At 43.8% G+C, this 12,084-nt stretch overlaps 2 long non-coding RNA genes across 3 annotated transcripts in view; one reads left to right on the top strand and one right to left on the bottom strand.

The window, feature by feature from the left end:
* LOC110403681 overlaps positions 1-12,084 on the bottom strand; it is a 113,418-nt gene that overhangs the window by 23,894 nt on the left and 77,440 nt on the right. Inside the window, exons 4-5 of one of the 2 annotated variants that reach the window (XR_002441790.1) lie at positions 5,350-5,585; positions 4,537-4,835 (exon numbers count right to left, since the gene is read on the bottom strand). This is a non-coding gene — a long non-coding RNA (uncharacterized LOC110403681). Of the gene's footprint in view, positions 1-4,536; positions 4,836-5,349; positions 5,586-12,084 lie in introns of those variants that run through there. The other variant, XR_002441791.1, reaches the window with a different exon arrangement.
* LOC110403682 overlaps positions 1-12,084 on the top strand; it is a 135,366-nt gene that overhangs the window by 114,654 nt on the left and 8,628 nt on the right. The gene's annotated exons all lie outside the window — the stretch shown is intronic.

The raw sequence follows: 12,084 nt of genomic DNA, 5'->3' as shown, positions 1-12,084 counted from the left end.
GCCCTTTTGGTCAGGAAAAGGGGCCAGCAATGGGTGCATTTAGCAACTGCACGTCCCTGGGTGATGGAGTGCTTCTGCAGCATGGTAGAGATGTGAGAACCCATGGCCACAGCTTTAAAGTGAGGAATAAACCTTGCTTATTTAAAATGGAAAGCATTTTCATGTCCTTGCAGATGGGCATATAGGCCCTGCCCATAATTACTGCTCATCTCTGTGGTATCAGGTGTCAAGGGTTTTCAGTGGGATGAAATAGTCCTGAATAGGTTTGACATCCTACAAAGGAAAGGACAATACCACAAGAAAAAAGGAGTGCCAGCAGTGCAATATGTGCTGTACAAATCTGGCACAGGACCAGATCATGCACCAAGGTCAGTGATGGGAAGCAGGTGGCAGGAGGGACCAGGGGCTGACGCCGCTTGTGAGGTGAATTCCCAGACAATGTGTTGAGTAACACTTTGGAAGATAGGATTAAAATTCAATATAATGCTGATAGATTGGGGTAATGACTTGAAAACAGTAACACATGATATAATAAAGACAGCTGTAGAATGGTTTACATAGAATTAAGGACTGCTGGCTAGGCACAGCGGGATCTGAGGATTACTGGGGATTATAAACTGAAGATGCATCTAAAATATGATGCTATTGCAAAAACAAACAAAGGAGCAGTGCTCCATGGTTTTGTTGAGGATGAGAGCTCATGTGAATCAGATGTGTCCAAGGTTGCAGCTCATCAGGAAATGTACAGAAACTGTCCAAGCATTTGGAGACTAAGTCCAAGTGGGAGCTGGTATGTAGCACTTGGCAAAGACAGACTAAGGAGCTGCCTTTGAGAGAGACTGTGGCATCCAGGGAGTGAATTTTCTACTGGTCTTTGAGAACTAAAAAGTGAAGCTGTTGTTAACTCAGAAACAGATGCGGAGAATGGGTAAGAACCCCACCGAACAAATGTCACTAAATGCCATGCCCTGATGATGCTTTCTGCTTTACCAGAATTGTGCTTAGTCTGTATCTGGTTCATTTTATATGTGATGGAGTTGAAAAGTTTTAAGGTGTTTTTTTTTTTTTTTTTTTTAACAACCCAATTCTGCTGAGCAACAATGAAGAGGGTAGGAATATGGAGATAAATTTCTTTTTCTCTCTGGCTGCATCTCTGAGAAGCATTATACCTATAGCATTAGCAGTGTCATTTATTGTCCTTTATGTGCTCTTGTCCCTTTGGAAAGTCAAATGTGGGTATCGTTCTTCCTTTCTCTTTCCTTGTGCCCTTCAAGAGAAAGGACTGTAAAGTCATAGGCGTAAAGGTTGTGAACAGGACATCTCATGGTGGAGAGCAGGTATCCATACATTTACCTCCGTGGAAAAGTGGAAAGTAATTGTGGGTTCTTCATTTCCATGGAGCCTCTGTGGGGAACTAATAGTCTGGACTTGTCCTTTCTGAGGCCTAATTATGTCTCTCTGTCAAACTATAAAAACAAGAGTCTGTAGCATCACAAGGGAAAATGAAAGCTATTGGCCTGTGTTCTGCATTTAATAGGATGTCAAAATCTAAAGCACAGTCTGACTGGTTTTTGACTGGGGTTAGAAAAGAGAATGCAACTAATTAGGCTGTTCTGAATATCCCTCTCTGTCTCATCGCTGTAGACTTGCAAATTGTAACGTACTGGGAGTCCCAAACTCTCTGATCAGTGCTGCTGTCTGAATGGGAGGGGTCTTTCCTGCTGATGGGATTCAGGCTCCACTTGAGCAATGTCACTATTAGTGGGGACAGTTCCCTGGGAAATGTTTTGTGCGATCCAACTTCTCTATGTCAAGGAGATGGAAAAACAGAGTTAAGATTTTAGGCGTAAGGAGCTGCAGATGAGTGCTCCATTGGAAGTATCACACACTAGTGATGAACTAGTCCTTTTCAGCTTTCTTTGAAGATTATTTTCCAAAGTCTTTGACAGTGAAAAACAATTTAGAAAGCACCTTGTGTACGAATTGCAGGTTTTACTCTTCAAATATCACAGTCCCTGAATCAAAGTAACACAGAGTGGTATTCAGTATATATAAAAAAGTATTGGAGCTAGAATTCACCCTCAAAATAGCCCAGATGCCTTATGTGTGAATGAAAGCAGTTGGTCCCAGCCTTCAGTCAACCTGCTCTTCCATGTTTCTCTCTTCCACCTGCATCTGTGTCCTAACCATTAACTCTGATCCCAGACTTGCAGAGCTCCTTCCTTCTTGTCTCCAATCCTTAATAAGGAGATAAAAGAAAGCAACATGATCATCTGTGTCTAGAAAGCCTCAGACAACAGGAGATGATGCCCTGTATATAACAATTAATGCATTAATTATGCTTTGGAGTCTGTTGTACTAGATGTTAGATGATGTCCTAGTGCCTTCCTCTATTCTTTAGAAGTTAATTTGAGGGTTTTTTTGGTTGTTTTTTTTTTCACTGAAGACATTTTTGGAGAGAACTGCAGAAGTTACTACTTCCTTTTACCTTTCCCTTGTCAGCTGCCCTCATTCTGAACCAATGCTACGCTCAGCTGGCTCCTCATGTTTTACAGATGAACTGAAATAAAAGTGGAATTTTGTCCCACTGTGAAATAAAGAAGAGGAAAAGATAACTGCCTGCAAGATTTTTCATGCAAGTCCCACATCTTTGGTTTCGCCCTCTTTTTGACGCAGAAATTTGAGTGTCTTCTGCTTAGACATTCTAAGGCACCTTTCTGGTTTTCATTCTTTTTTTCTGATCTAACTTTGGTTTAGTCAGGAAATTGCCAACATTGCCTCACAGTCAAACGCTGCAATTCAAACTCAGAGGACATCAATGTGCAGGCAAAAAATGTGATCTCAAAATGGTGTTTTTTGTAAATGTCACTTCTACAAGGTCTTGCACAAGGATTTGAGTCAGGAAAGCAGAGTCAATAAGTCTCTAAGAAGATACAAGGTCTTTCCAGGAGTCAGCTTAAAAAGAAAGAAAAAGAGTGGAAGAGAGAGTGAAAAGAAATGAAGTGCATAACCATAAGGAACTTAGGAAGCTGCGAGAAACGAGCACCTGGATCATTTTGGAGACTGAGAAAATACTGTGTGACAGGGCCTCAACACTTATGTGGAGATTTATAGCTGTTGTTTCCAATAACTGCACAGCGATTTCACCCACAAATAATAGTTGCTGCAGTGACAGCTAAACCATGCTGGTAAGCGTGCCTTTTCCCAGGTTGCAGCAGCAAAACAGACTCAAAGCAGCTTGTGCTCAGTACAAGAAGCAGAAAACAACTGCTCACTTGGAAACCTTATCTAGGCAGACCGTTCTTCTCTGGCATAGAACAACATCCTCTTGGCAGCAGCAAGGAAAGCAATGGGACTTGACCATCACTTGAAAAACTCTTTAGCCCTGGATCTGTCCTGTGTTTCCATCTCCCAAGAGATGAGGGTGGCAAAACTGTGGCCTTTCTATGGCTTACTCTCAGTGGCCCCAGTTTTATTAGAAAACAGTCTGAGCAGGAGCCAGTAGCTTCATTTTGGTCTAATCCCAAGATATATCCATGGAGGTGGCTCATCTGGTGCCAAGCCTCTGGTCCAGGCAGGGACCGGTCACGCATTGCTTTCCTTGGCCCTGGAGCACAAGCTTCCCAAAGCTTATTCAGGAGCTACTTAGGTAAGACCTATATCTGTATTTTTAGGAAAGCCTTTGAGAATGGTCTTAACCTAAATGCCCATTTAAGCCTTACTGAACCATGGTGGAGGCGGATTTACACACGAGCTTAAATAATTTCCTGACTGCAAGCTGCAGCTCTCAGTTTTGTGTATTGTTTCCAGTTTAGCGATGATAGCCCTCTCTCAGCGTAAGTAATGTTTGAGTTAGGCAGCATAGGGAGAATGAAATGATAAATTATCACTTCTGAGAGAATAGCTAGTTTGTTTGCTGTCTCCCCACCAGCTCCTTCCTTCTGCAGATGCTCACTGTGGCTTCTCCAATCAGCACAAAAGCCTTCCTGATTGCCCCACGCATAGCACAGCCTGTCAGGAGCCACTGAAATCCCACATCTGAGCACAAAGGTGTGGGGCATTTCGAAGTTCTGACAGTGACGGCAATCAGAAACTGCAGTTAAAATACAGGCCACTTACACATGGAGGGGGGAATAATAACCACAGAGCTCAAATTTAGCATAAAAAGTTATAAAATAGGTATTATGGGGGTGGGAGAGTTTGCGTTTTTCTCCTCTATTTTCCTCTGTACAGCTTAAAGGGTTGGAGGGGATGTGCTGCTCAAATAAAGGATTATTTTTACCTTTTAATCTGTGGCATAAAGATGACATAAAATCCACCCCTGTGAGTTGCCATGTAAATGAATCCAAGTCAAATAATACATAGGGAGCAACAAAGCAACCCAACCTGGCCTGCTCTGCAATACGGGTGTTTTAATTTGTGCATAGAAATCTCAGGAACTGGAAAAAACTGGGGCCGTTTCAAATGCACAGACGCACGCCGCCCTCCCTCCCACAAAAGCTGATCTTTTAAAATAATTTTTAAATATATATATTTTTTTTTTAGGAGAGTGGACAGGGAGGGAAGAAAGGTCAGCGAATCCATGTTAGATGATGGCACAGATTCCTCATCTACAAAACGCAAGGGCCGAGCAGAACAAAGAGATTTGCATTCTAAGTGATGCAAAGCAGCCAGCAGCGTTTTAATGTTGTGTTTGCTCTGTGATGTCTTCATCAGGCGCTCAAAGGCAGCGGCTCTGGCAGCCGTGGGTCCCTGCGAGCCTGTCAAACTCCGTTTCCATGGTTTTCCTTCAGGCAGCACCATCGGCAGACAGCACGGAAACGGACCCCTGCAACCTGTTTTGAACAGTGTCTCTGATGTAGGGCCCCAGAGCGGGCATCAAACTAGCAACAAGCAGCAAGAAAATAACAATTTTGCTTTTCGCAGGTGTCAGAATGGCAAACAAAAGGCTGTTTATAAAAGATGCAACATCCCCTTTTTGTCGGTGTTGGCAGTTTAAAGTCAGCCGGGCAGCCGTTAAGGAGGAGATTTTGGATGGGGTGTGCTGTGAGAGTGGGAGCTCGTCTTGAGGAATTCCAATTGTTTCCTCTTGCATCCTTTAGCCTCGCTAATCAGGGCTTTCTCATCACTGAACTAACAGCTATTAATGCTGCTTCAATTATCCCGTTTGTGTGAATGAGGAAGGCCATTTTTGTCAAACAATTATATATATTTTTTTTCCAGACAAAGAAGGCGTAAGGGTCTCATTCTTCCTTACCTTGAAAAACACTCTTTCATTTAAACAAGAAGTTCAGAACACATGAAGCATCTGAAGCGATATTTCAGCACTGATAGAGAACAGTTTGTTACCTGTTCCGGGAGGAGTGGACGTTCAGTGCCGCAGGGCTCGCGGCTTGTGCTGGTGAGCTGTGGATGGTCACCTGGGAGCTGGCAACACATGACCTGCACGCTCATCTGGTGCTTCCACGGCACGGCTTCTTCCTTCACACATCCACCTGCTGGATGGAGGTCAGCGGGCTGTACGGACGGCGGTCCAGGATTCTGGTTCCTCTGAGCCTTGATGTTAGCCGCTCCTCTTCAGAGTTCTGTTAAGAAGCCATAACAATGTAACTCCAGCTCCTGATTTCACGGTGCCCACTACCTCAGAAACACAGTCGTGTTCTTTTTAATGGAAATATCGAAATGCTTGCGGTTTTGTTCCAAATAAGGGCAGAAACAAATTACAAAAAAAATAAAAATAAAGAAAAGCGCCAAGGCTCATGCAACGTAGAGATGCATTTGTCTGTACAGCTCTCAAACCAAAGCAATCTAGTTCATGGTCTGACTGAAGTTATCCCAAGTACATTCAGCAAATGATGTTTCTGTCCTCAGAGAATTCACTGGAAGTTCTGTCACCTCCTACATTTCCCCAATAGATTCAATACTTGACTCATAATTAAGTAGCTGGTTAGTATTATTGTACTGTATGTGCTTATAGAGCAGACTGAAGTCACTAGGTGTGCTTGGAGGAACTGAGAGTGCTGAGGAGCAGATACCGGTGATGTAAGACTGCAACTGAAGTCCTACCCTCATCATCTGGTTAAAGGAATACTCGCGGTATCATCTAAAGAGCAAATGGGCTTGTAATTGAGAAAGCTTTCCAAGTGATGATGATATATTGGGTATTATTATTTTGAGGCTCTGATCTGTTAAATATGCATTTTTAAAATGAACACTGTTTGCATATACAACACCAATTACACAAGAACAAGTCCAGGTACATCTGAACTGATGCTGTAGCAAGGTACTAACAGATGCCAGTGTTGCCAACCTTGGCAAATATGGTTCCCATGTCCCCAAAATAGCTAAATTCCTTTTCCATTGGTAGAAACAAGACATTCATTCTAAATGTATTGCTGTACAGTGCAGAATTTGCTCTGACTTACTCAAGAGCTGTACAGCAGAACGAACATTCAATGAAATGAACAGTGGCTGGCATGAAGGGAAGGGGTGAACAAGCCACAGACTCTAGCAGAGATTTCTTTTGATCAGAGCAACTGCTTATGACTTTTGTTCAGTGTCTCAAGATGAAAAAAAATACGTCTGTGTCACAGTGGAGACAGACGCTGGCAGTCGTACTACGTTTGGACTATTTTTTAATGAATACTGTTGTTTGCAGGGTACTATGTGATCATACAAAACATGGCTTTGTATTGTTTCTCAGTTAGCTGTAAGTGGTGTGGGTTAAAGCAACAAACAGGAAAAGCAGAACTGACTTCACAGGAGAATGGTTTTGAGCCATGCACTTGTGTAGCTGGGTTAAGGGGACATATCAAGGGAATCACTGGAGGGGACTGGGAGCAGTTGCTTTAAAACTTGGGTCTTTAAAAATATATATATAACTTTATGTTATTTATGGATAGGTGCTGGGCTGGAGGGAGGAGAGGATGCTTAAGAGGTGCTCACCTTGTATTCTGTCCATTGTTTAGTGAATGCTATTGTAAAATCAGATCTACAGATGTATTTATTTTGGAACAGGAGTACTTTGTTCTGTTTTGGATTAAACCTCTCTAGAGCTGTGCTTGCCGCTGCTGTGGGCAAGACTTGTGGGCAGCACTGACCAGTGTGGTGAAGCAGGCTGCAGGCACAGGAGGGGGGAGCGTTTCTCCACAGCCTTCATCTGTTAAGAGAGGATGGTGACTGGATGCCGCCATCGACACCAGTAGGGAGAAACTACAGCAAAGGAAAAAAGCATGGCTGTTCTGTAATAAGATCATGCAGAGTTACCCCAGCAGCTGGGCAGGGAGAACTGTGGGCTGGGAACTGGGTAACACCCTTGAGCCCTATCACAGAATTATTAATGATTCTGTAGGGTGCATTCCCATTCCCATACTCTGCTTTAGCAACACTGCTCTTATCATTACCATCACTCATTTTATGCCATTCTTACTTTTCAGGTAACTAGAGAAAAGTTTTTTATAGGAGAAAAACAGCCCGAAGTCTTACTCTGCCAGTAAGCAGGGATTTATCATGTAAGAAGTCTTTCCAGGCTGTCAGATTTATATTATTCTTTGGAGGCCTGGTTGGGAAAGGTGAAAAATAAAATCAAAAAGGACAAAGAAGTTAGCACAGCACAGTGTGCAAGAGATACCCTAAGCAGAGAAAGTAGACTGGATGACACACTCGGGGTGAAACAGAAGCGGTAAAAAGTAATTTTATCTCAGCACTTGCTTTGGCTGACTTCTGAGTCGCCTACATATTAATGGCTCATCCCCTAGCAACTACAGAGCTTCCAACATGCAACTATTCTTTGGTCATAAAGACAAAAAATGGAGTTTGCCAGAACAGAGCTACCCCATTCCGGGTTGCTGACAACAGTCCCAGACTGTCCATATGCTCTGCTGCGCTCTGAAGTGGTAAAGGAACATTTTTGCTCCCGCTGGTGCTGGTGGTGTCCCTGTGGTTGTTACTGTTTCCATCCAGACCTTCTACTCTTCCCCGGAGCTCGCACCCCTTCTGTTTCAGGCTGAACTGATAGCAATGTCACAGATCCTGAGCATGGAGCAGAGCCAACAGATGTAGCTGTTGTTGCTCCCCTGCACGCCGGTGGCGGGGCCCGTCTCACGTCATTCCTAGGACTGCTCCTGTGGGACGGCTGTGCAGTGGATTAAGGGAGAGGAAGCAGGGCTGCTCCTGTGGGGCAGATCTGGGCAGAGCTGGGCATCTGGCCCACACCCTGCAAGGAGGTACAGGATCTTCAGGGCTGTGGCACTGAAGAGTAATCTCCTTTTTCTGATGGATTGTATGTAATAGATGAAATGGGGAGTGAGGCAGCAAAGGACTAGCAGCTCCCTGGCTCCTGTAGGGATCAGATGGGCAGTTCTCGGTTCCTCCAGCAAGAATTCAAAGCTCTGGAGGTTTTGGTGCAAACTGAGTAAAATGTTCCCTCTCTCAATGAGACTGTGGGATTTAGCTTCCCCGTTTCTGCACAACTTCACAGCACTATTCTTGATTAGCTTAAGCCTACAGTGCGTTTGAAGGGGTGATCCCATTTTATCCCCCATCTCTCAGATAGACACTCCCATCGTGTTTAAGCCCCAACCAAATCTAGTCATGGAATGGATCGCGTGGCTGAATAGATGTTGATACATAGGTTGAATGGGGAAGTAATGCTGCTGGCAACCTGGCCTCAGCTCAGCTTAAACTGACTGTGAAACTGCACCCTTGGCTGGCATAATCTAATTCCCAAGTGTAACTCTGTGTTAAACATCCTGATATGCAATGGCTTCCAGCAGAAGTCTTCGATATTACGCTGTCCTGGGGGATCCTGATGCATTGGACAAGCTCAGTTTGGTCAGCAGAAAAGCTGAAGATAAATTAAACTACTGTTTTCTACTTTTACCCATAAGCAGTGGAGGCAGAAATGCATTGTTCTGACTCGTTTCCCAGAAAGACAATTGTGGGCAAAATACCAGCTTCTTTCTACTGTTAAATCTGTTTTCTACCAAAACTAACTCCTGTCACAACTTACAGTGCTTTCAGGGGAGAAGACTCAGTGCTACATGCCTTCTCTAGGGTAAGCATTTTTGTGTTAATCTGCACGTTCTCTGCAAAGGCAGTTAAGAGGCTTCATTACCTACATTATCAGTGTTTTCTCCTCCCTAGAAGCCAGTCTGACTTTAAAAAGAGAAGTAAATATTTTAGCTTCTTTTGCAGAGCTGAAGCGAGGCTCTGCTTGTTTCTGTACTTACATTCACTAAAATAACCAGCTTGAAGCAGCTCTTGCAGCTTCTTGGGGTAAAAACTTTCCTTTTACTAACAGTCACTGGCTCTGTTCATTATTTCACGCCAGGCTCTTCCCTCCCCTGCTTGCATGTTAGCATCTTCAGTGGAATGGCTGTGTCATTGCTAAAGGGTGTTAATGCTCCCCTGTCTAACACCTTACTGACAGCTAGAGTCAGAGAGGCCCCCATCTTTTCTGACTTGGGCAACTTCTCAAAAGTTTCCTTTTCATTTCTTACCAAAATGCTTCCCGCCATAGTCTGACCTGCAGATGTAGCCACAGTCTAGCACCATGCACAATAGCAGCCTGAACTGCAGCAGCAAGGTTTGAAATGCTCTGCCTGTATCAGTCCTAGCGATTATAACCTAGAGAATATTCCCTAACAATGTCAAGGGACAATAAGCCACAGCTAATCAAGGAGCACAATACCTACAGCACACCAGAGCCCAGAATAGAAACTGCTCCGGCAGGTGGGACAGCTGGCTTGAATTTTTATTTAGTGGTTGTGAAAGGCACCGTGGCTTTCAGTGAGACAAGAACAGCGCTGACAGTGACAGATCCCCCATTACATTGTGCCACTGAACAGAATGAGCCACTTCAGCAGATACAGTTCATTTTTCTTAAGAGTTTTGTAATGGGTTGGAATTAGTCTAACGTTTCTTTTTTTTTATATACATTCCCATTACCTACCAATGCTCTGGACTTCCCCTTTGAAGGTCACCTTGACTTTTTGGAGGGCTGGGAAGTTGCTCTGACTCTAGAAAAATCCAGGGCAAATTTGCATGCTGAGCTGACTGCCTGTACAATCTGCCTTAAAACAGCCAGCACAGCAGTGGGTGCCCTGGTCAGGATTTCTATCATCCCTCACCATTGCTGGGTGCAAGGCAATATTTTCCAGACACAACCTGTTGTGCAATGGAAGATCTATAGTATATAGATCTGTAATATACTGATTAACAAACTGCTGAGCAGATGAAGATGGATACAGGTTTTTTTGTTGCTTGGATTTGGAGGTAGGTCCAGAAAAAGGACAAATGGAGTCATTAGAGAAATGGACCATTTTATTAAGTGATCTACTGGTCCTGCTTCTCCAGTACTAAAGAAGGCAGGTGAGTGCAACAGGGTCTGAGTACTGAAGTGTAGGAGCTGTTGCAGGACTTGAACTGACCATTACATTTTCATTCCAGTTTAAGTGGATTTACCCAAATGACTGTGATTATTAATTTTTTTAGATCTGTCAAAACTGGGGCAGTACTAATAGGCAATCTGTGCCCACGGATCTTTACCTAAGAGTCAATGTACAAGTACTCAATTGTAAGTTATGTCCTCATTTGAAGACAGATGTGCAGACTATGGGTGTCAGTTAATTTAAACTTGACTCTCAAAAATTCTGCATTATTCCCCTTCAGATCCACCTTCTGTGGGGCTGCAATTCCAAATACCCTGCTGCTTCTCCAAAGCCATCAGCGGATTTCTCCTGGGCCTGAACTGGGCCAATGACATTTTCAGATAGGCTTGGCCAGATGTAGTCGTTAAAAGAACTAGGCCAACGCCGTGTGCTGTTAATGAAAGGAACACAGACCCCCAGGGGAAAATATGAACATCAGGTTATTTGGCCACCAGCTGACTCCTTATCAATAAGTGCTGTAGCAGAAGGCAGGGTTGTATTATGCATGCTGAGAGGCCACTGTCACATGCACAGGCACCACACTTGGGATAATAATCTAGTCTCAAAATTATGGAACGCATATCAAAGCCATACATGCCTGGCACCCAGGTTTTTTTTTTTATTTAGTTCAGCTTTTCACATTACGCACGACTAACCTGCTCAAATCAACAAGCCTAGCTGACTCGTACCGTGCTGAGCCCTGGGCCCTGCGAGCTGGAGCAGCCTGGCCAGAACAGCTGCAGGACAAGGACTTGTGTGAATGCAGAACTTGCTGGCTGGGTGTGCTTGCCCTGAGTTACTTTGATATGAGCACAAGCTACAAATGATTTTTTTCCCATCTCATAAGAAGGAAGAGCGTAAAAAACTGGCTAAATATTTGATCTAACCTAAAATGAAAGAAAAATATACTCAGCCTAGAACTAAGTGTGCTTTGGGAAGTCTGCTTCGTTCACTCTGACCAAACTCTGTGCCTGGAACTCAGAGCCAGACAGCTAAGAGAAGCCTGACTATTATTTAAAGGATTGGTAAGGTCACAGCAGCCTGAGCCTCTCGGGTCTGAATTAATCTCCTTGGTGAAGCAGCCTGCTCACACTCAGCAGCATGTGCTCACAGGTACATTTGTGTAGAGCAATGCCATCCAGTGGTTGCTCAGCTTCATCACAAAGCCACTGGCTCCCTCCTCAGGGACGTTCTGTGAGCCAAAATGTTTCTGCTCTTGTTCCCAGCCAAGGCATTCCTCAGATACTAAAAGACTGCGAAAGCGACCAGCTTGATTGTTTCCAGCTTCTTTGTCCTTTTTCATGTAAAACTGAGGTATGTTTTAAATAGGCGTTACTTGAAAATGTTAAAAGACATTTCGGGAAAATAATATTTTATGTATGCAGTCCAAATATACAAAGTTATGATCAGGCCTGGATTTTGGTGTGGGGAGTGGCTACGTGGGGTCATGTGGAAAATTATGCTGATTTCCAACAGGAAAATGCATTCTTTGAATGAAACTTTCTTGCTGACCTAATCCAAGGAGATACTGAGTTTGCTCACTTGAGGATGATGCCTAGAGAAAGGGATGGACCACGGCTAAGCTGAACAGAGCCTTTCTCCATCAGTGTAACATTTTAAAGAGCCCCATTATTGCTGCTTACCCAAGAAGGCA

The sequence above is a fragment of the Numida meleagris genome, chromosome 9 (assembly GCF_002078875.1).
Source record: "Numida meleagris isolate 19003 breed g44 Domestic line chromosome 9, NumMel1.0, whole genome shotgun sequence".
NCBI classification, from domain to species: domain Eukaryota; kingdom Metazoa; phylum Chordata; class Aves; order Galliformes; family Numididae; genus Numida; species Numida meleagris.
The sequence above is the reverse complement of the archived record's forward strand: the minus strand, read 5'-3'. Positions and strand labels throughout refer to the sequence as shown.